General features: G+C 39.6%; 1 protein-coding gene across 21 annotated transcripts in view; it reads right to left on the reverse strand.

The window, feature by feature from the left end:
• RBFOX1 (RNA binding fox-1 homolog 1) overlaps positions 1-20,633 on the reverse strand; it is a 541,423-nt gene that overhangs the window by 422,621 nt on the left and 98,169 nt on the right. For 2 of the 21 annotated variants that reach the window (XM_085514228.1, XM_085514239.1), the window contains exon 1: positions 1,627-1,845. The exons of 14 other annotated variants lie outside the window; for them this stretch is intronic. The gene's annotated coding sequence lies outside the window, so the exon portion shown is untranslated. Of the gene's footprint in view, positions 1-1,626; positions 2,009-20,633 lie in introns of those variants that run through there. 5 more of the 21 variants (XM_085514242.1, XM_085514218.1, XM_085514233.1 and 2 more) reach the window with 4 other exon arrangements.

Genomic DNA, 20,633 nt, shown 5'->3' on the forward strand with positions numbered 1-20,633 from the left:
TCAATTCTCTTCCACGTATTGAAGGAAAAGTAATAGGAACATGAGATATTGTTTGAAACATTTATAGTAGCAAGAAATGTGGTGCTGCTTTAGGGAGAGAAACTGAAACAGTCAAACCCCAAACAGACAACAGAGGTTTAAAGGAAGTGAAACTGGAGATGGACATCAACGCTGCACACACACTCACAGAGCAGCACCTTTTAAGGGTCACACCCAAAAGTCTGCTTTGCTTCTTTGAAATGATTCAGATGTGAAAGCTGAGACTTTACCCCCGAGTTCCTCCCTGGAGAAGGGAATGCTGCTTACTAAGTAACAGTAACTGCTCGTTTTTCAGAAGCTTAATTTCTATCACGCAGATAAACAACCTGAATATCAAACAACTACGAAAACATCTGCAGTTTACAAACAGAATAACAAGGCGTTCAAACTCCACATGTATCTCTTTCTTCGTTTTAGAAGCAGATATAGAACTAACGCAAGTACGCAAGCCAAAATTCATAAGTATTTCAAAAGCAAAAACATCTCACGCTGATCCTAATGACATCCACCTATCGCGACCGAATTCCTTAACCCAACACAGCTGTCCCAGTCTGTATCACATCCCTGGGCGTCCCTCCGGGCCATCACCAAACTGCAGCGTGAGCTCCTGCTTGTGCAGAGCGGTCCAGCACGGCGCTGCTCCGGGCTGAGGGGTTATCTGCTGTTTGCAGAAGCAGGCCAGCCCCATTTGCCCTGCTCCCCTCAACACTTATGCACGCTTTTGTCTTTTTATCACTCAAGATATTGCAGTTATTCAGCAAGTACACCTCACTGACAACGGACAGACGTTTTGAAATCCCCATCCTGTAATCTATTTCTGCTTTTTTAACCGTACAGATGGATACGGGCATATATCGCTGCTCATTTCTATCGCTCTGTTTAAGCTGCATTTGTGAAGAAAACACTGCCGTCGTTTAATGCCACACTCTTTAACAAGTTTGGTAGTAAAGCTCCGCAATCCTCACATCAACGTGCATTCAGGCACCACGATGCTACGCTCACACGGTACACATGTGCCTTAAAGTTAACGAGCAACCATTTTGGTCAGGAATCCTGTAAGCTGTCTGCTAAAAGTCAATAGCTCAGCTCACAAAAACCGCCTTTAATGAGATTCCTGCCATACTTTATATAAATGCTAATGGAGCTCCCATCAAAAGAAGTTAAAGAGCTCTTTGAAGGCGACTTCACACAAACTTCAGGCAGTCAGAGGAAGGACAATCACCCCCCCATGTTCCCCCATCACCACCCCCAGCCTCATTTTCCACGAGCATCACTACATCGCTGCACGGATGCAGCTCGTTCCGCGCAGCAGCAGCGCGGTCCCCGCCCGCCATCCCTTCAGGTCTCCGCTCTGCCTCCCTTCCCTCTCCATCCTTCATTCCCCAGCGCCTGCTGCCTTACCTGAAGGGCGACCCCCCCGCCCGCGACGAGCCTCCAGGGCATCGTGCTGCTCTGCTAAGTGCCCCCGCTGCCGCTCTAGGAGGGATCGGACGCTCCTAGACCGGAGCCGCGGCTCAAGGTCAGGCGGCCCCGAGCACCGCCGAGCGCCCGGAGCGGCTCCGCGTGCGAAACGCTGCCCGTACTTACACTGTGCCTACATGATTTATAACGTCTCCGGGACAGTATTTACGACTTTCAGTACGCCGCTCAACACACACCGACACCACCAGCCGTTAAAGCTCCCCTGGATGTTGTTTTCCCCTCCGTATCCCTGACGGGGATTGCAGCATCCACAGCCGGTGAAGTCATTGTGCTCCTGCGTGCGGGAAGAGCGGTGCCACGCGCTCGGCTCAGAGCACAGCCCACGGGCAGCGCAGGGGGGCACGGGGTCAGCGGGATAACCCTGCTGCTGGGCGGCAGAACTGCCTGTACAGCACACCTAACCAACAGGGACAGCACACCTAACCTAACAGGGACAGCACACCTAACCTAACAGGGACAGCACACCTAACCCAACAGGGAAAGCACATCACCAGTTAGACCATACAACTGCTCTGAGGACTCTTCTAATTCTCTAAGGTGGGTTTATTACACGCACCCTATTTCTGAAAACTATGAATAGTTTTCATATATATAGTCTCCATACCTATCAATATTTACCACTGCTTTGCAATGGAAAAGACTAACAAAGTGATGTCCAGAGTTCAATTTGATGGGAAATATGGGAAAACTTCAGATTCTGATTTTAGAAGACTTCTCCTGTTGGGTAGATTTGGTGGAGACACATTCACCTTGCTACCTTAGTGTTCTTTTCCCCTATCTATCTATCTATCTATCTATCTATCTATCTAGGTGGTTTATGAGACAAACAGGACATCCCTTTAATTTAAAACACAGTACAGCTGTGCATCGTTTAAAAAGCAGAATGCTGCAAGGGCTGGCCAGAGCACTGGGCTACTGGCCAAAACAAACCTCAGAGCTCACATTGGCTCATTGTGGCCTTGACCACATTATTCATCTCCTCAGTTTTCCCACTTGTACAATTAGATTCATAATAGTTGTGGTGCATTGCTCTTGCTGTTCCGGAGGGCTCTGAGGATTATGAACCCACAGTATCTGAGAAGAGCAAACATCAACCACAAGGCCAGAATTCATGAGTGTTAAAATAAAAAAAAAGTACTGGAAAATCCAATGGAAGCCACCTCAAGCATCTGAACATGGATATCTTAAAACACATGGGTTATAAAAACACCATTTCCTAGCATTAGCAACCAACAATATATGATGGGTTGTCTTGTTGTCCTGTTATTTACACATCTCATTTTTCTCTGTGCTCATTCTTATCATTAAGCTCAGAACTGAATTAAAAACAGCACCAGGAGCAATTGCTTCTGCTGCCAGGGCAAGGTCACCTGGAGCCAGCGCTGACAGGAACCCCCCATTAACTGCAACCCCTTGGTTCCAGCCTTTGCAGCACATATGGTCAGTTCATCAGAAGACCAGCACTTCTGGCAGATGTTACACGTTCTCAGTGCTGTTCTTCAGAGACCACAAGTCTTTATTCAAGTAATGAAAAACAGTTTAAACTAATTAATTATCTCATTAGCAATAAATATTGGGGGAGGGTGGGGGAGCACTGGCAGAGAACATGCGGCTGCAGAGCAAGCTGCATCTTTGCAAAAGGTTGTGAAGATGATCAGATCATCCAGCAAATACTTCAAATTTCTACAGCTAAATGAAATGATTACAGTAAAGCCCCATTTTAATCTATTGAATTAATTGATAAATTCTGTGTATGTTTACACACATTCATTTTTACTGCTTATCCTAAGTAGCAGATGATTTCGGTCATCAGTTTCTCCCCCTTCATACATGCATAAGAGATGAAGTACTTTCAGTGCTCACAGCATCAAATAGTTCCACTCACTGTCCCCAAACCATTACTACAGTGACTCCATCTGCAAAACCTTCTCTGAGATGTCAGCGTGCTGTCCAACAGCACGGGCACGTTAGAGCTTTGTGCGGACCAAAACTGGAGTGACCACATCTATGGAGCGAGACCAAGACCAGGAGAAATTCACTGTGATGAGCTCTGGGGGCAAAGGGAAGAACAAGTTCTCTCCATGGTTTGGAATCTAAAAGTAACTCCTCAAGAGCAAGGTAACCCTGCACCTGTACCATCTGCAAGTGCTGTTATACAGGACAGTGAAATATAATGCTTTTATACATCAAACACATGGGGGCTCTCCACACCTGACAGATTACTGTTGAAATGATTTCTTTCCACGTGCTATCTAATGATCCACTCACACTGCAGAATGGGAGCCTAATGAAGCATATTCAGATGGTGAAGCATTGTGCAATTGGTGATAAACGTGCTGCAGTTTTGTTCTTAAATGCTTACAGCGTGCGAGTCTGGAAGGGAGACGACTGACAAGGAAGACAACATCTATCACATCACAACCCAAACAATCCTAGTGTAGCTCAAGGAAACCTAAATCAAAGAGTTCATAATGTTAGGCTCATGCCAAATAATCCTTTGGGAACAATACACAATGATTTTTAAAACTAATAAAGATCTTCAAAATGGAGGTGTCTAAAAATACAAGCAGAAACCACAAGGCTCTTCTCTACTAAGCAGAATTAAAAGCAATCTGCAGAGGTCTGATCCCACAGACATTCACACAGTTGCTTGCTTTACAATGGCACTAATTGTAAGAGGACACAAAAATTAGTGCCATACCTACAGAACAGATGTTCAAAAGAACCGGGGAGATACAGCATTAGCAGAGTTCACAAACAATATAGAGAGTTCTCTATATACACAAATCATGGTATTTTTTTCTGCAGCCCCGTGCTTACAAGGAGTATCTAAAAAGAATTTGTAAATGTGATCTGAAACACTGCAGTTTGTTTTATTAATTGGTTACATCTTGTATATTGAAATTGGTGCTGCTAATTTTACTTGAATATTCCAGTATTGTTTTGGCTGTAAATTAACAGTAGCTCACAAATGAGGTGACTTATTGGTGTTCACCGCTTTCAAGTGGCCACTTTCACTGTGATTTTAATTGCAAAACATTGCAAAGTACTAAGTGAAAAATTTCATTTGCCATCCTTATACCAAATAAATCCCATCTATCTGTGCCTAGAAACAAGCATCATCAGTACACAGAGAAAAACCATAACAGTGGAACATTGTTTATATGCAATTATGATGCAACTAAAAGAGTGATGACCTAAAAGATGGGGTACTTCAAACCTCACTGCAGAATGTTTCTTGTATGAACACTACGGAAGTTATCACAGAAGTAAGAACTCATCCCTCCGTCCTCCTCATCCCCATGAAGCACAAAATGAGCACAAAACCATGGGATAACGATCATTGCACAGCCAATGATGCTTATAGCAGGTTACGTGCAATAAATAATTACTTCCCTAAGTCCCAAAATGAAGGAAAAAAATCTGCAGATGCAACAGATGAAGAAGGAAATGGTCTCTCTTTTTTTCAGGTCTAAAAGAAGTATGAAAGTACAGAAACCCAGATTGCAGCAGCGTGCATTCTTTAGGCTCCCACTACTTTTAGTTCACATTACCTTTAATGTGAAAAGTATGATAATGCATCTACAAATACCAAGAAGGAAGAGGTCTTGGAGAAGTCTTGAGGCAAAACAATTCCTTATGTGCTTATACATATTCACAACTTTGTCGAAATGCTGAACTATCCCCCAAAAATTACATTACTGAGGCAAACCATGAACAAAGATTAGTAGTGAAGTCTGCAGCTTAGACTTTTCAAACTTCAGTATCCATTCCCTTCAGAGTCAATCAGAATCACCTTTGCTGTTCACAAGCAAATCACAATTCCTTGTTTAGTAAAATTCAGAAAACTCAGCATTTTGCTTTATTGCAAACTCTAAATGTCTTCCAATTTTTTATTTTACGAGCTTATTTTTATTCATGAAGCACCACCACAAGTCGCTCCCTCAGCTGCAAAACACTAATAAAGGTTAATTTGCCTAAAAAGCCACAAGATACGTAAACGTGATTGTGCTCTTCATGAGAGCGCAAGTGTTAAAACACAATGGAAAGCATCTAAAAACCTTGGAGGTGCAATTGCTTACCACTACAGATAATTCCGTGCAGATAGGAAATAAATAAATCAGTGGTAGGAAAGTTATTTAGAGATCTCTAGGAAGTTTCTGACCCAGATATTGTGAAGGGTTAAATATCTTTATAACCATAGGACATGGAGGACTGCTGAGGGAATGCTAGTCCTGTGGCACAGCCACACAAACACTATCTCACCTCATACTCAATAAGGTTTGAGGTGGGACCTCCTCCAGCTCAGAAGCCAAGGGCCTTTAAAGTCATGATGGCACAGAGGTTGTCACAGCTTGTGGATGCAAGCAACCGCTTGCTTCTGCTCATCTGTGGCATAACACAGTTGACTAATTAATTTTTTAAAGTATTCAAGATGTGACACTTTACATACAGGACTGAATACAGATTAGCATTACAATCATCACAAAGCTTTTGTAGCCTCAATTTTGTCTTCTTCCAGCAAAGTTTCCTTTAATGTGCAAATGAATGATGCCACTTCATATCTTGAAATAAACAGGCTCATTATGGTTATGACTTGTCATATATGCAGGCATTCAGAATTCTATTAACAGTATATTAACAGTAAGCTGGCAGATAAAGACAAGCTAAACAAAAGATACTGAACTAACGGCCAGCTATCATATTTAGATGCCTTCGTATCATGCTATCCCAAAGCCGGCATTATGAAAACATTCCTCCCCATCAATGTTTATACGTTGACAATACATTCACACGTATAGCCCTGTTTAAGGATGGAACAGGTATGCAAGACCAAGTGAAAAGAAAGCAAAGGGAACTTGAAATGATCTCAGAAACTGAGAACCTGCCAGAGTTGGGATGCAGATTCAGAGGAGAGGCTGCCCAGACGATGACATCAGGGACATGGGCAAGTTTGGCAGCTGAAGCATCCAAATCCCTGGAAAGAATTCCCACGTAAAGAGAAGCATACTAATTAAGTGTCCTTGGTGGTGGGGTATTTTTTTGTACTTTGCCTTCTTCATAATTTTTGAGAGCAAACAAATCAGTGTGTCCGGAGTTGCTTTATACAACACAGGCCACAGCTCACACAACACAAGAGGACAAGCATACGCCATGGCAAAATGGGTTTCCAAGGATAATTAGGGTAAGACGTGCTAAAAACAAATCTCACACATTTTTCTGACAAACTGTTGTGGACTTGTGTCGTTAATTTTAGCTCTTTCAATTGGATTTGGTATGGCTGGAAATGTAAGGGAAAGTCTGCAGCAATCAGGATGTGACATTCATTAACACTTCCACAAAATACCCACTGGATTAGCATAAAGTCTGCAAAGATTCATTGGTGAATCTTTAATTTCCCTTGGTTTTACTCCAGATTCAGTTCTGTTTGCCCTCCCTCTCTCCTCCAGTGATAATCACTGTAAACAGTTCACAACAAAGCACAATTAAATGTACCAAATAACTAAAATGCACATAAAATTACAGGGTTGAAGATGCTGGTTTCTGTTACTGCTAATAATTCCATGTCAGATCACGAATATAGGGATAGCAACGTTCACTTACTCTTGCCACAAATTCCAACATTAAGATGTGGATCCACTGTCCACTATTTGCTATGTCTAACAGATGTAGAACATGCAGCAGCAGAAACCCAACGTTCACTGTAATTACAAGTCTCATTCCCTGCCATACTATTCTCCTAGAGAGAGAAGACAGTACCACAGCACTTCAGTAAACAGGATCCTTTTGGATAGAAAAAAGTTGTAGCAGGCACAGGTAACTCCTAACATTTCAAGGCATGAATTTCTTAATGGACAAGCAGTGACTTCAGACAGCCTTCACTGCACACAGCACACGCAAAACGTAAAAGACAGAGCACTGAGGAAGAAGAATGGGATGCAAACTGGTGTTGGGAGAACTAAGCGAAAAAGAACACATTTCTCACAAGTCTACTGCTAGGCTTGAGTTAATGTTGCCACAGGAACAAACTGGAAAGAGAGATGAAGGAAAACGGTTAACATTCCGTGTAACATATTATGCAGCACAAATTACTTCTCTCTCTCCTGAACATCTGCTGCATTGCATAAACGTTACACATATATTTCTATACAAACATATTTAATATCCTTAATAGGGAAGCAACTACAGCACATGTTGATTATAATTATTTGGAAAACAAAAGAAAGTGACAGAAACTTATTTGAATTGCAATGCCAAAAACAACTGCCAGTGATATATTTTACAGAATTTGTATTGATCTGCTATTTAGAAATAGGTTGGAAGGCTGACTACCAATGCTTTGAGAACAAGGTTACATCACCTTTAAATAGGATAGGAAGAGTAAGGCTTAATTTACAAAAAAATAAGACTATTTTCCTTATGCTTGCGAGTCATCACACATCATTAGGTCTTTTTTTTTTTTTTCGGTACTGTGCTAAGAACTGTGGCTTTGAATTACTGCCCTAATTAAGCCTGTGGTTGGAGTGGAGTGATTTTGAGAACAGCACCCCACTTAAAGATTCATCTACTTTTCCTAATACAAGCACCTGGAGAAGACAGTTGACCACCACATCAACCCTGCTCTGGTACTTTGTTTCTGCAGTGACACAAATGCCTTCATTGCACAAGTGCACCAACTATGTGGATTTCTAAACATATCCGTATTGAGATATCATTTTAGATGGTCAATCCTTCTGCATCCTTCGAAGACTTGTCAATATTCCAGAGAAAATAATCTTCTGTTACTGTGTCTGCATTTGCTAAAGCTACACATCAACCCAAGCAAATAAACTGTTTGAACTTTGTTGTCCAGCCCATGAAGTTATGAGCACTTACAGAAATCACATAAATAATGCTGTTGTTGTGAAAGCACAGAGCAACACGGATATAATTACAACTCATCATTACCTTGAAATCTGGCGTAAAACTGAAACTAAATTAAATCTTACCTATTGCCAAAAGCCAAGTGCCAATTTGGTTAGATGCCAGAAGTTAACTGCCAAAAGTGAGGAAAAGAAGAATGCCATAAATTTCAAAATTAGATCATCTTTCCTGTTTCTTACTCTGTTCCCTTTTGCGCATGTTTTTGCAGAACAGAGAGAAGAAAGATACCTGGACAGTCATAACTGAACCACCTGGAGTGGCAGGCATGTATGTGAACAGAAACTAAAGCTACTCCAGATCTAGAATCTGAAAGCTATGAGAATACAGCAATAATTAATTCTTCTGTTGAATTCATATAGCATATACGGGTCTGGACTAACACCATTAGACAAAACTGGGTAGTCTGTACCATATCTGAGGCAATAATGTATCATTTGCATGGGCACAACCCAAAAGCAATTGAACTACTATGCCTGCACCTGTGAGCAAAAGCAGCACCAACAGAGCAGAATTTTGGTATTCCATGAAAACATCCATTGAAATAAGACAAAGTTATGGCAGCCTTCAGTAGGGATCTTGACAACACGAAGTGCGGTATGAGACACAGTAAAGAAAGAAAGCAAGTCTTGCAAAATGGAATCAGGAACTGCTTTGCCAAAGTCTGCTGCTTCAATTACCTGGTCATTATAAAATAACCTCACCATTCTGGGCACCTCAATACACAGTTCTTACAGAGCCAGTCTACAACATAGCAATACCAGAGCACTGGCAATGCAGTTTTCTTGGGAAAAGCCATTTTCCTTTGTGCCAATTGTAGCATTTAAATCTTAAAATAATAAAATGCTTATTTAATGCTTCTGGAATTGACTCAAATGAGCAAAAACGACATGCCTTCAATCCAGAATGACTGTCAGGCCAAGAAAAGGAATTAAATTGCAAATCACATTGTAAATTGCCACTGAACTATCTGAGAAACCTGCATGATACCACTATTAAAGTAGTCATGTTCACAATGAAAAGGCTGGAAAAGAATGGCTTAGAGACTGGAAAGAGTAGACCAGGGAACAGAAATTTGAACAGACTGAAGGAAATACGAATGAAGTGACAAGAGCCCAACACAGGTTTACTTTGAATCCCAAACAGAATAAGAGTACAAAAAGACACAGCCACAGTGGTCAGACTCCCTAGCAAACAGTGTGCCCCTGTGATTCACTGGAGTGAAAAAAGAATAACTATCATGGCTCAGGTTTCACTGAGAGTAAGGACAGAAATGCCAACAAAGTGATTATTGTGCCAGTCTCTGCATCTCATCAAAACTGTTCACACTACAGAATAATGAAAAGTAGAGATCAGAGCCAAGGTCACTGATTTCAATAAAAGAATCCCATTAAATGAACGATAGAAGTAGAAATACTATCACAACAAAATGATTTTGGAGAAGAAGCTGATTAAATTGTGAATATTAAAAGATGCAAGGCATCTAACCTTAGATTTCACTCAGCACTTGAGTATCTTGTATTGCACTTAACATGACTTCCTTTGGACTGCAGAAGCAAATCCAGTAATTCCAAAGCACCTCAACTAAACTCATCACAGGACTTCACTGGAAAACAAACAAATAAAAGCATTTTGGGGGTTGTGTCAGCCAAGATGGAGTAATCTGGTTTTATAACAGCTTACAGAAAAAAGAGGCTCCCTTGGAAGAGGGGAATGAGGGAGTGGGCATTGCAGACATCACTCATCTGCTGAGATAAGTTGAGGACAGTACCCTCACTGCCTGTACCAGTTAATATCAAAGTCTATAATAAAGCAGCTGAAGAATGTGGGCACTCCCTAAGTACAGCAAAAATTGAACGTGTGTACTAAAATATGAGTGTTGTTCCATACCAATGCATTACTATGCTTCAGCTTCTAGTAATTCTTAATTCTCTTACTTGAGGGCTTTCATTTAAACAAAACTAAATTTACAACTGTTGATGACACTACTTTCTTAGACACTTATAACCAAATTATCCACTAGAGAGCATAGCAACATTTTCAAACACATCCTGCTTACATCTGCAAGTGCTAAACAATGCTTTTGTGGCATGCAGAGCCACCCTTCCTTACAAGAAATACACCAAGCAACCTGTCATGCAAAGCAGATAAAAAAAATAGTGTTGTTTGGTTTTTTAATGGATAAAAGGTCATCAGACCATGAAGTTCTAATGAACAACTGTCAATGGTTTACAGTCTTGTATATAGTTTCCAAAGATTCCTGATGAGAAAACTTATTTTCTATTATATATAGAGACAGGGAGAGAGAGAGAGAGAGAGAGAGAGAATAAGATATATAAATGTGACAAAAAGAATAAAAATACGTTCTTCATTCCTGAAGGAGAAAAAGCAAAGCAGCGCTGCTTATCAGTATGCTGGGCAAGAACTGTTTCTCTGCCTGTTCTGCAATATATTTTGGTGATGTCATGACATTTTTATTTCTCATTAAAAAATGTGTTTTATCATTTATCATTTCATGTTGTAATGGGTATTCTGGTAAATTCATCTCTCACTCTACAATATAAATAAAATCAGTCTCCTGCTTTATTTTTCGTTTGCTCAGAACAGAAGGAGTATAATAAACATAAAATACTCAAAAATCCCCCACTAAAGTACTTGATTACAACTGCTACATTAATACACCAACAAAGGTACCCGTGGTATTCACAGATCTGAACGTTACATCTCAGTGCCTCAATTAAACTGATTAACTCTATTTTAGATCTGGCTAAATGTGTTTCTTCTTCTTTACCCATTAAACTATTGAAGTTAATTGCAGCAGTAAGACTAGTAATATAGTTCATCTTGTACTATCAGTGAGGAACAGAAGTTGGCTTATCTAGTCAAAGCCTGCTGTGCCCAGCTCAGAAGTGGCTAGCTGCAGGTGAACAAAAGCAACACAGGAATTCTTCAAGTCTGAAATAAGCCATATGAAAGAGAAGTCTTGAACTCACCATTATCCTCATTACTGTTTTATAAAATAGAGGAGAGGAACTTGACAGACATCTGCCATTTTTCTTAGCATTATGATGAAAATAAATGGAACTGGAAAGCTGATAGCTACTACAGAGTAGAAAGAGCAAGTAAAACATTTACTATCCAGGAGAACTGTAAGCAGCATTGTCAGCTGTGAAGAAGGCAAATCACTTTACATTCATAACTGCAAACAAAGAGGAATGAACAACAGGGTGGAAAAAATCCAAGTTCAGCAAAAAGGAAGAAATCCATATCAGGACAAGCTTGTATTACATGTATAAAAGTTAATACGGATTTCCACATCTGCAATTAACAGGTAATTAAATACTGTATAAAGAGATTATGAAATGATAAACACAATATTACTACCTCATGCCATTTCTTTGTGTTTTATTTTTCAGTGCATCCTATAATTACTAATTTTAGGGCTTTATTGGTGGCAATACTCAGGTAACATCAGAATCACACTCAAGTACCAGCTGAGTCAAACCTTATGGTGGAAATTGGTACGTAGATAAAATGGTCTTTCAAAGGGATGCTATTCCATTAAACGTGATCACCCTGTGCTAATTTATTCATAAACCTATATATTCTGCAGTACAGTTCTCATTTTCTGAAGTCTTCTAAATTTCAAATCAACACTAATGAATTTTTCATTTGATATATTTGTTTATTCAGTTGAACAAAAAAAAAAAAAACACCAAAACACCACAACAACAGAAGCAGGAAATAGGAAGTTTTATCAGCATAATCTACCCTCATGAATAACTTATGATACAAGTAGGTTAACCAATTTAACAAATCCTCTTCTACACTAAGAAATGCCTTTTAATATTGATAGACTCGGACTTCCTCTTTCTGCCTATGAGGACTATGCCAATGAAGTCACAGAGGGAAGAATGGCGGGTGGTGTCTGAAATGACTTAATCCCTGTCAGAATGGGTCTGAAAATTAAATAAATGGCCAGGCCCTACTTTGAGAACAGGTTTGCAACGCGGGCAGAACCTGTGTCTGTTTGGAAAAAAAAACAAAATGGAGCTTCTGACTTCTGCTCAGTAGACACAGCAGTTACTGGCAGCATGAAATGCCCTGGTCTCCAGAGCAAAGTGTCTTTGAAATGGGGAATGAATTTCCCAGCTGGAGACACAGTGCTGACTCCCAGTCACTAGAGCTGCAACTTGTTCACCTGCTTGGTTTTCTTAAGTGTTTTGGGTCTGTAAGAGGAGACAAGCAAACTTTAACATCCTGCTAGGAAAATACTAGGTTGTATACCCATGTGCTGTTTGGTTGAATTTGTTCAGGGAGAATAATCCTCTGTAGGTGCAAAGGATCACATGAAATATATCCTTTAAATAAAGCATCTAGGGCCAAAAAGAATACTACAAATTGTACGTTTGATCACTCGTTAAACAAGGTGAATTCCAATGCCCCCTCTGCTGGTAATAAAAGTTCCAATATATTCAACACTCACACAGAATAGGCTTTATTTAATATACATTTCTAATACCATGGAAAAGTCATATTTTGTGTCCATATGCATGCACTAAAACAACACAAGCTATAAAAATCATTCACTTAAACTTCATCTTTTTATGTCCTGCCAGGTGACGCTGGTACATGCAAAGTTAGCTCTGCTAAATGGCTGGCCACACACATTTAGATCTGCCCAAACTGAGTTAGCTGGGACTTACAAGCCTGTCTCACTGCACAAAGCTTCATGACATTGGGATTCAGTGCTGCTGCAGAGCACAGCAGTGACTTTTGGTTATAGAGAAACATTTTAAACTTCAGAGCAGAATATTTGAAAAAGAACGACAGCCTTATTTAATAACAACATACATACCAAAGATCAGTAGCAGAGTGCAGTGCCATTTCTGAGGCAAAATCCGAACAGTTGACAAATTAGAGTTCTACATCAGGTCTGTGGATCCATGCCACATGGCCTCTCTGCCAGGGAGAGAGCTCTGCTTGTCAAACACAATAAAGCAAATCAGTGCACCATCAATGAGATGCAAAACGACTCCAGATCTGAAATTCTGTGCTACAAATCTCAAGTCCTGTAATTTAGCAAACAAAAAGCTTCAAGTCATGGAAAAATAAAGAAGTTATCTTCACATAATCCTTTTCTTATTTATTTATCTACTTTGTCTGGTAGGGAAGCTCAGCTCATCAATTCACAAAAATTCTGTGAAGAGTGAACTTAAATGAACCCTTTTACAAGCCCCAGATTTGGAGGAGAAAAAAAAAGTCTCAATTCTCTGAAGACTATAGATATTTTTTGATCTTCAGCTTTCCATAAATACCATTTGTGTTTAAACTGGGAAAATCTGTATGGCATCATTTAGCTAAACTAGCCTGATTGCTATTACACTGCCAAAGCAAAAATAAACTCTAAATGTCATATACAGCAACATGGCTCCTTTGTTATTTTTTACCTATCAACAGTATTTCACACAAAACTTGACATAACATTATGTCATAACATAACATAGCCTAGATCCATCTGTACCTCACAGTTAAATGTTCATTATCAAGAATATAAGAAGGATGGAACTGTCTGTACCTCAATACAATACCCCACAATCACCAAAGTAAAGAACAACAAAGAAGCATCAATGCAATATGATAACCCAGCCAGTCCATACAAACAACTATACAGCCCAAGACACACGGCCTATCTGATGTAACAGCAAGACAGCAGTTTGCCAAACAGAACTGATAATGACACACTATAAAATCGTTGCTTTATTACTATTGTTAAGATTACTGCCTAACGAGGTGCAGTGTTTCAAAACACAGTATAACAATCTAACCTTGACAGAAATTGGAACCCTCCTTCAAAGCTGTAAAATGAGACTGTGGGAAAGAAAGGGAGGGGAGAAAAAAAGAAAGAGAGAAATGGACTTATAACTTCAGGGGAAAAAAAATCATCTTATTGCAGTTGAGCTTTGGTACAATAACTCTTCCCCAAGAGCAACACAAGGAGAAATAATTTCATATAACCAGGTGTAAAACACACGGATTCCACTGATGGAATATACAGCCATGGAGTCCATTAATTTGTACAGGTAAACAGCTGCTTGGCAGCAGTGCTGGTGTTTCTTAGGGAAATGGGATGTGGACTGAACAGCTCTTTGGGGAGAATCCATTTCTTGGGGTTACTATGGAAAGTTAATGAAATTGGTGATACTGTTTATTGGGCTGGTTTCTGGTGTACAAAAAGTTACTTGAAGTGTGCCTTAGGACAGGAAGATAACCTCATTGATGCTTCAACTTCCAACCTTCCTTTGCAACTTTTTCAATTAATAAAAAAAATTAAATTAATATTAATATTTACTCAGTGAGGTTGTGGATGTACCCACCCTGGAAGCATTCTAGGTCAGGATGGACGGGGCTGTGAGCAACCTGGGCTACAAAGAAGCATCCCTGCCCACAGAAGGGGGGGTTGGAACTTGATGATCTTAAAGGGCCCTTCCAACCCAAGCCATTCCATGATTTACAATGCAGTGTCTTCACAATTAATTAATTTGTAATTCAAATGATCATCAGACAACAACTCTGGAAAGAGCAGGTAAGAAAATATTGAGTTTTCTCATTTACTTAATAAAACCACTCATGAATGTGCTGTATTTAAGACACCTTTCTCCAGTTGATTCAGTGGCCTAAGCAATTTATATTAACAAAGTAATTGAATGTTGACAGACAACACAAAATAACGGCGCAAGTGTTTTGCAGTAATGAGCATCTCTGTACCTTGACACTGCTTCAAAGGGTGTGATCTTTATATAAGGACAACAAGTGAGATACCAGCTCATTAGTTTCAGGAGAGGTTGAAAAGCTGGACCATGGCCATGAAAATACATCATTTTAAAGGGCTTAATTTATTCCTTTTATCCTGTGTTATCAGTTTTCAGCACTTTTCTGCAGTATATCAAGTCCCTACAAAGCACAGCATCACTGTGGCTATTCTGTTATAATGCAACTATCTGGAGTTGGTCCCATCTTTTGCATTAAGTCATGAAACTCAATTACTAAGTGAGGAAAAAGAAGAAATGAAAAGCCAAAACAACAATACAAAGCCAAGGTAAGCGTGTCAGTGGAACAGCAGGTTGTGGCACAGCTGAAGAGCCTCAGAACTGAAGGACAGCTCCATGACTCATCGAGTGCCCACACACTGTGGGACCAGTGCCGTGCCCAGGGACTGCACACCATGGGAAGAAGCCCTGGGTTTGAGCTCTTTCCTTTCCCACTTCACTTGTAATTCCGATACATGCATAGATTTCTCCCTTTCATTTCTCAAAGTTGGCACTCTTCTGTATTGTTCTGTTATATGTCAGTACACAGAAACCATCACTGAACCAAACTAAAAAAATATGCAATACATAATGGAGAAATAAACTGCAGAAAGAAACCTGTATCATTATTTAATGGAGTGAATAATGAATTAAAAAAAAAAATTGTGTTTAAATGATGTGAAGGTCATAGAAAAAGCCTAAAAAGAAAAAAGTTAAACAGACATTAAAAGGAAGATTTAAACAGGTGATCTTTTAGTAGTCCAGCAAAAACAGTCCGTCTTTCACTCTTTATTTAAATTAAAATACCATTCAGCAGCTGACCTTTTTAACATGGCCTGAGGGAGCGGGGTATGATCTTGTTAGAAAAGAAGCGATATTAAAAGAGCAATACTATTAAAAAGCAGCAGAGGATGGAACCTACAGATCAGATATTGTTTGCTTAGGCAGATTAACTCCTCTGAAAAAGCTGTCCTGAATGCAACAAGAAGAGAAGCCAATGCTGTTGGATTTTTTTTAAACTAGATCCAAAACTACATTAAAGAGATTGTTTACAGAGTCCTTAAAGCAAGCAAACAAAACAAGGAAGCCAAATTAAAAAGCACCTCTTTGCTTCAACATTCTGCATGGATGGAGGCACTTCTCTGAGCATCACCTTAAACGCTGAGCTTCAGCTCAACACTTGGGCTTCTATGTATTTAACACGAGAGGTCAAAGATCCCATGGAAATAAATGTGAAGTGAAACACTTTGGTATTCTGAAAAGTTCACAGGAAGGAATCTGAGACTGCAGATCCTGGTTACATCAGTAAAAAGACCTCAACACCATTACGAGGGAGCACAGACTGCACTCTTCCAGAACCCCAGCCTGACTTTGGATCTCTGCTATTAGAACAGTAAGGCAGCTTCCAAAAATCCTATTTCTCTTAATTTGCATAGAGTGCATCTCTAGAGACAGAAAGGTAGAAATGGAAATGAGAAATGGCTTTTAAAAAAGCTAGGTATTAAATGGCATTACTAATTATTAAACATAAAGCACTAAAAGAATAAATTGCATGCAACGAAGCAACTAAAACCTCATGTCACATTACTGAAGAGGCCACTTCAAAATAAAGGTGCACAGGAAATCATACCAGACTAAAAACCTCCATGTCTGCTGGTTGGCGACCCTGCCCATAGCAGGGGGGGGTTGAAAACTAGATGATTTCTGAGGTCCTTTTCAACCCAGGCCATTCTAAGATTCTATGAATGCTAAAATGCTAACCACGCAAAGACTTTAACTGAATCCAAGCTACAATTCTTTTAGTTACTTCGGATCCTAGTTTTCAATTGTTGTCATAATACCAAAACCATATATGTGAGTGTGTGCCCATTCCATCTTCCTCGGTGACCCAACAAGTCAGCAGAGGGACAGTTTTCTGCAGGAAAGATTCCTGGCTGGGCCACAAAGAAGGCAAACAGCCAAATACTGTGGGAGCTCTGCTAACCACAGCAGTAACAAGACTTACAAGTAATTAACTGTGATCTACCCATACTCGGACAACACTCTCACAAATATAACAGTATATAATGTTAAGAAGACTTCTGGCAATATGGCTGAGCCTTGGCATACCTCTGTCTTATGGAAGAAGGCAGCAAAAGCCAGCAGAACCCAGCAGGATGGCCAGGAGGGACTGCAGCTCCCAGCATTGCTTTACCCAAACACATTCTGCCTCTTCTGAAACGGTCTCCCAGCAATCAACATCTCATATACAGGTATACAGGCAGAGGTACATGTTTATGTGTATAGATTTATGGGCATACATATGGATACATCTATCTACGCACAAGAGCAGTGTAGACCACAAAACAGACTTCAAATCACATGTAATAAAGAATCCCCCATTTGTTTCTCCTGTATAGTAGGGTGTAACACTTAACATGCATTTCAGTTTCACATCATCTCCATGAGCCCTCGTTATAAATGCTGCCTGCAATGCAGGCTGCCTTCAGAACTCATTCACAAGAATGTGCTGTAAGCTGAGATGCCATTGGAAGCTTCGTGGGACACGTAAAACAGATGCAAACATTATGGTAATATTTTGAAATATTTTTGCTATTTTAATTTGTAGTTGGAAGGGAACTGAATTATAAGCTAATTTTAAAACTGTTTCAGTTCTGAGGTCTGAAATTAAGTCAGCGTTCAGAGTCGGATGAGTTGCTAAAAACAAGCATGCTTTGGAATTTATACACATTGACTCATTTGATTCACTGTTATTTTTTTTCCCTCCTTTTTAATGAAATTTTGGGGGAAAAAAAAAATGCTTCTGTTAATAGGAAACATGAGTACAGGGTTTTCGTTTTCAGATCTCAATATAGATCCCCAGTATAAAGCAATTGGTCTTAAAAAGAAGAAAAGGAAGCAAGAAAAAAGAATAAATGCATATACTTATCTACATTTAAAGCAAATCAGATAATTCCAACAGTTCTAACAGTGCTTTAGTGAAAAGCATGCTTGTTCTTCTCTGGTATAAAAGCACAGAGACACGTACCTTCTTAAAACAAGGTCTCAGAGATTGCTTTCCTTCTTTCTTATAAAATCATTAATATTGCAAACTTTCCATTGAAAACCTTCTGTCCTACAGCCCTTTAACATTTCTATATCCAGTAGTAAGATGCAAACAACACCAAAAATCACAAAATGAGAAAATCAAGTGGTATTTCAGAAGATTCAGAGAACAGCTGTTCGATTTTCTTGTCTTTCCTAGAACCAATTTGCCTCAACTTGTTCTGTCAGTGTGTTTTTGGATTATCACATAATCTTTAAGCATTACTCCTTCATTACTTGCCCCAAAGAGTTTTAAAAGTCACCGAATTGGTCACAAGGTGGGGCTCTTCATTTTGAACTCCAAGTATCACACAACACCTTATTGCTACAAATTCTATTCGTTTTCATTTGGAGGTAAAAGACAACTTCTTTAATTTTGAAAGAAAAAAGCAACGCTGTGCTTTTCAGATGAAACACAGAACACTCTTTGTCTGTGAGAAAATCAAAGCTATCCCCCATCTGTGTGCACAGCACTTTCCACTAAAGATGCTCTTCAAGTTAGAAATCAAATGTTGCACAAGTGAATTGCAAGGAAGTGGGCACAGGCGGTCGGGAAGGATCAGAACATAGAATAAGCAAATATAATTTGCAGATATCTAAGGGGACATTATAACAATGACACAAATAAGCATAACAATATGTTAACGAAATAGCTCTGTCAGTAATGATACATTTAGATAGATGGCAAATGTACTTGCATGAACCCTATCATTACTGCTTCAATCACCGCCACGCTTTAACTTTGGGGAGCTAATTTCATTTATAAGTTCTGCTACTGCACATCAATTATCAGCAGCATTTCTAACAGACACAGCATTGCTATGCTTAGGTGACTGATTGTCTCACATTAGCTGTAATAAGAGAAGACTTGCAAACCACTTAAAGTGTCAGAAAACTGCAACAATCATGGGCACAGACACCAGTTATGCTCCTCCAACTTCTCTGACTTCCTGCTAATTCATTATTCCCTCTTCAGATTGCTCCTTTATCTAACTCACAAATATCAATGCCACGGAGTATCCACCTTTCCAGGGAGTTCACCAAGCCATTACTGTGATAATTATCTGATTCAAATATAGATCAATTCCCTGAGCGTATTTCATAGTTCCAAGATAAGTAACAAATTTTGATTCAATGAAATTTGAATCCTTTAAAAGCAGTGCTTCAGTTTAAGGATAGAAAAGACAAAAAAGCCCAACAGCCCTACAGAAATTTTCCTCTACTTTCATGGTGTAGCTCCAGAAGAGAGCAGAGGTTATAGGAAGATGTATCTGCAGATGCTGTAGGACGGTCGGTGCTTCCTTTTGATCAGATAACACCTGAACAAATGACAGCAAGAGATGCAGCAGCTGTCTCCTGGATAAGCAGACAGAACACTGTGGCCCTGACTTGGTTTACGCCTCTTGCAGTACTGCCACTAGCAGCATTAGTTGTGCATGGGAGAATAACATGAAATACTGATTCCAGCAACCCTATCAACTAGATCTGCTCCAAACAGTCTCCCTACAAAGATCAGCACTATTTACCAGGCAGGACTGGTTCTGTATCTTTATTCAGAGAGCCACAGCTACTTGTTCTGAGTTATTTTTTTATATTCTTTCCTTGAGACAAAAGTAGCAACTTTACGAAATCTAGGAAGGATGAAAAATGCAGACAGAACTTTCTGAAAAAGCACTTCAGACTGGTTTGTCAGATACTGGCTAGGACAGAATAACTTTAAAAGTCTCTACTATTCCAAATACAAACACTAGGCTGAAACACACGGTGTGACTGCATGAGGAACACACCTGCGAAATGCATGTGCTGGGGGCTGTGAACTGCATCACCAAAAGGGAGTGTTACTGAGAAGTCAATGCTGAGATCTAGGCACTACCTGAAGCAACAGTTTTCAGACTGGAAATTCCTGCCTCTGCTAATAGAAGTTGTTGAATATCACACCTGGCTTATCACTGGGGACAACTACTATCATCATCACAAGAAATTTTAGCTAAAACGATCAAGAATCAACAGAACATCTTCGAAGACATCAAAAAAAGATAGTCTTCTGCTTTTACTTGCAATTTTCATTAAACATAGCACATTTATGCCTTATTTATCTAATTTAAAATTGAGCGAATCACCCAGTCACTGATGTCACAGAATTATGCAGATAACAGTGTACTAATGTGTGTGAATTACCTAGGAGCCAGCTCCAGACCTCCTAATTCCAAAGCAGATAAATTATCAGGTATGACACTTGTTAAAATTCAAAACTGCGTATGTTTACTGCTCTCCCAGTGTGTCAAAAATCAATTATAT

Source organism: Coturnix japonica, chromosome 13 (assembly GCF_054131305.1).
Source record: "Coturnix japonica strain WE chromosome 13, WE-NBRP24, whole genome shotgun sequence".
NCBI lineage: Eukaryota > Metazoa > Chordata > Aves > Galliformes > Phasianidae > Coturnix > Coturnix japonica.